This window comes from Calliopsis andreniformis, unplaced genomic scaffold, assembly GCF_051401765.1.
Source record: "Calliopsis andreniformis isolate RMS-2024a unplaced genomic scaffold, iyCalAndr_principal scaffold0189, whole genome shotgun sequence".
Classification (NCBI taxonomy): domain Eukaryota; kingdom Metazoa; phylum Arthropoda; class Insecta; order Hymenoptera; family Andrenidae; genus Calliopsis; species Calliopsis andreniformis.
Window position 1 is genome coordinate 759,788 of NW_027480598.1, and position 4,724 is coordinate 764,511.

Genomic DNA, 4,724 nt, shown 5'->3' on the forward strand with positions numbered 1-4,724 from the left:
CCTCATTCCTCAATCTTCAAGCCTCAATACTGAAACTGCAATCCTCAATCCTCAGTAGTCACTCCTCAATCCTCATTCTTCAATCTTCAATACCGAATCCTCAATCTTCAATCCTCAATCCTCAATCCTCAATTCTCAATCCTCAATCCTCAGTATTCAATCCTCAGTCCCCAATCCTCAATCTTCAACCCTCAATCCTCAATCCTCAATCCTCGATCCTCAGTCCTCAATCCTGAATCCTCAATCCTCAATGTTCAATCCGCAATACCCAATCCTCAATCTTCAATCCTCTATCCTCAATCCTCAATCCTCAATCCTCAATCCCCAATCCTCAGTCCTCAAACCTTAATCCTGAATCCTCAATCCTGAATCCTCAACCTTCAGCCCTCAGTCCTCAACAATCAGTTCTCAACACTCAATCCTCAATGGAATATCATCAATTCACAGTTTTCAATACTCAATACTCAATCTGCAATCTTCAAATCTCTATCCACAAACATCAATTCTCATCACTCAACACTCAACACTCCGTCCCCAATACTGAATATTCAATCCTCAATCCTCAATCCTCAATCCTCAATCCTCAATCCTCAATCATCAATCCTCTATACTCAAACAGCAATCCTCAATTCTCAGTCCTCACTTCTCAATCCTCGTTCTTCAATCCCCAATACCGAATCCTCAACCTTCAATCCTCAATCCTCAATCCTCAATTCTCAATTCTCAATCCTCAATCCTCAGACTTCAAACACCAATACTCAACCCTCAGTCCTCGTCCTCAATCCACAAACCTCAATCCTCAATCCTCAATCTTCAATCATTAATATTCAATCTTCAATCCTCAATCCTCAATCCTCAATCCTCAACCCTCAACACTCAGTCCTCAATCCTCAATCTTCAATCCCCAATACTCAATCTTCAGTCCTCAATCCTCAATCCTCAATCCTCAATCTTCAATCCTCAATACTTAATCTTCAATACTCAATCCTCAATTCTCAATCCTCACTCCTCAATCTTCATTCTTCAATCCCCAACACCGAATCCTCAATCTTCAATCCTCAGTCCTCAATCCTCAATTCTCAATCCTCAATCCAAAATCCTCGGACTTCAAAGACCAATACTCAACCCTCAGTCCTCGTCCTCAATCCACAACCCTCAAACTTCAATCCTCAATCCTCCCATCTTCAATCATCAATAATCAATCTTCAATCCTCAATCCTCAATCCTCAGTCCTCAAACCTCAATCCTGAATCCTCAATCCTGAATCCTCAATCTTCAGCCCTGAGTCCTCAACAATCAGTTGTCAATCCTCAATCCTCAATAGAATATCCCCAATTCACAGTTTTCAATACTCAATACTCACTCTGCAATCTTCAGATCTCTATCCACAAACATCAATTCTCATCACTCAACCCTGAATACTCAGTCCCTAATCCTCAATCCTCAATCCTCAATCCTCAATCCTCAATCTTAATCTTCAATCCTCTATACTCAATCTTCAATACTCAATCCTCAATCCTCAATACTCAATCCTCAATATTCAATCCTCAATACTCAATCTTCAATCCCCAATCCTCAATCCTCAATCCTCAATCCTGAATCCTCAATCCTCAATCGTCAATCTTCAATCCTCAATACTCAATCTTCAATCCTCAATCCTCAATCCTCAATCCTCAATCCTCAATCCTCGTTCTTCAATCCTCAATCTTCAATCCTCAATCTTCAATCCTCAATCCTCAGCCCTCATTCTCAATCCTCAATCCACAATCCTCAAACCTCAATCCTCAACCGTCAGACCTCGTCCTCAATCCTCAACCCCCAATCCTCAATCCTCCCATCTTCAATCATCAATACTTAATCTTCAATCCTCAACCCTCAATCCTCAGTCCTCAAACCTCAATCCTGAATCCTCAATCCTGAATCCTCAATCCTCAGCCCTGAGTCCTCAACAATCAGTTGCCAATCCTCAATCCTCAATAGAATATGCTCAATTCACAGTTTTCAATACTCAATACTCAATCTGCAATCTTCAGATCTCTATCCACAAACATCAATTCTCATCACTCAACCCTGAATACTCAGTCCCTAATCCTCAATCTTCAATCCTCAAACTTCAATCCTCAATCCTCAATCCTCAATCTTAATCATCAATCCTCAATACTCAATCTTCAATCCTCAATCCTCAATCCTCAATCCTCAATCCTCAATCTTCAATCCTCAATACTCAACATTCAATCCTCAATCCTCAATCGTCAATCCTCAATCTTCAATCTTCAATACTCAATCTGCAATCCTCAATCCTCAGTCCACAAACCTCAATTCCGAATCCTCAATCCTGAGTCCTCAATCTTCAGCCCTCACTCCTCAACAATCAGTAGTCAATCCTCAATCCTCAGTAGAATATCTTCATTGCACAGTTTTCAACACTCAATGCTCGATCTGCAATCTTCAAACCACTATCCACAAACATCAATTCTCATCACTCAACCCTCAACACTCAGTCCTCAATGTTCAATCCTCAATCCTCAATTCTCAATCTTCAATCCTCAATACTGAACCTTCAATCCTCAATACTCAATCCTCAATCCTCAATCCTCAATTCTCAATCCTCAATCCTCAATCCTCAATCCTCAAACTTCAATCCTCAATACTCAATCTTCAATCCTCAATCCTCAATCCTCAATCCTCAATCATCAATCCTCAATCATCAATCCTCAATCTTCAATCCTCAACCCTCAATCCTCAAACATCAATCCTCAATAATCAACCATCAAGCCTCAATTCTCAATACTCAATAGAATATCCTGAATTCTGAGGATTCTATACTCAAAACCCAATCCTCAGCCCTCAGCCCTCATTCTCAAACCTCAATCCACAATCCTCAATCCTCAATCCTCAACCGTCAGTCATCGTCCTCAATCCTCAACCCTCAATACTCAATCCTCCCATCTTCAATCATCAATACTCTATCTTCAATCCTCAATCCTCAATCCTCAGTCCTCAAACCTCAATCCTGAATCCTCAATCCTGAATCCTCAGTCTTCAGCCTTGAGTCCTCAACAATCAGTCATCAATCCTCAATCCTCAATAGAATATCCCCAATTCACAGTTTTCAATACTCAATACTCAATCTGCAATCTTCAGATCTCTATCCACAAACATCAATTCTCATCACTCAGCCCTGAATACTCAGTCCCTAATCCTCAATCCTCAATCCTCAATCCTCAATCCTCAATCTTAATCTTCAATACTCAATACTCAATCTTCAATCCTCAATCCTCAATCCTCAATCCTCAATCCTCAATATTCAATCCTCAATACTCAATCTTCATTCCTCAATCCTCAATCCTCAATCCTCAACCCTCAATCGTCAATCTTCAACCCTCAATCCTCAGTCCTCAAACCTCAATCCTGAATCCTCAATCCTGAATCCTCAATCTTCAGCCCTGAGTCCTCAACAATCAGTTGTCAATCCTCAATCCTCAATAGAATATCCCCAATTCACAGTTTTCAATACTCAATACTCACTCTGCAATCTTCAGATCTCTATCCACAAACATCAATTCTCATCACTCAACCCTGAATACTCAGTCCCTAATCCTCAATCCTCAATCCTCAATCCTCAATCCTCAATCTTAATCTTCAATCCTCTATACTCAATCTTCAATACTCAATCCTCAATCCTCAATACTCAATCCTCAATATTCAATCCTCAATACTCAATCTTCAATCCCCAATCCTCAATCCTCAATCCTCAATCCTCAATCCTCAATCCTCAATCGTCAATCTTCAATCCTCAATACTCAATCTTCAATCCTCAATCCTCAATCCTCAATCCTCAATCCTCAATCCTCGTTCTTCAATCCTCAATCTTCAATCCTCAATCTTCAATCCTCAATCCTCAGCCCTCATTCTCAATCCTCAATCCACAATCCTCAAACCTCAATCCTCAACCGTCAGACCTCGTCCTCAATCCTCAACCCCCAATCCTCAATCCTCCCATCTTCAATCATCAATACTTAATCTTCAATCCTCAACCCTCAATCCTCAGTCCTCAAACCTCAATCCTGAATCCTCAATCCTGAATCCTCAATCCTCAGCCCTGAGTCCTCAACAATCAGTTGCCAATCCTCAATCCTCAATAGAATATGCTCAATTCACAGTTTTTAATACTCAATACTCAATCTGCAATCTTCAGATCTCTATCCACAAACATCAATTCTCATCACTCAACCCTGAATACTCAGTCCCTAATCCTCAATCTTCAATCCTCAAACTTCAATCCTCAATCCTCAATCCTCAATCTTAATCATCAATCCTCAATACTCAATCTTCAATCCTCAATCCTCAATCCTCAATCCTCAATCCTCAATCTTCAATCCTCAATACTCAACATTCAATCCTCAATCCTCAATCGTCAATCCTCAATCTTCAATCTTCAATACTCAATCTGCAATCCTCAATCCTCAGTCCACAAACCTCAATTCCGAATCCTCAATCCTGAGTCCTCAATCTTCAGCCCTCACTCCTCAACAATCAGTAGTCAATCCTCAATCCTCAGTAGAATATCTTCATTGCACAGTTTTCAACACTCAATGCTCGATCTGCAATCTTCAAACCACTATCCACAAACATCAATTCTCATCACTCAACCCTCAACACTCAGTCCTCAATGTTCAATCCTCAATCCTCAATTCTCAATCTTCAATCCTCAATACTGAACC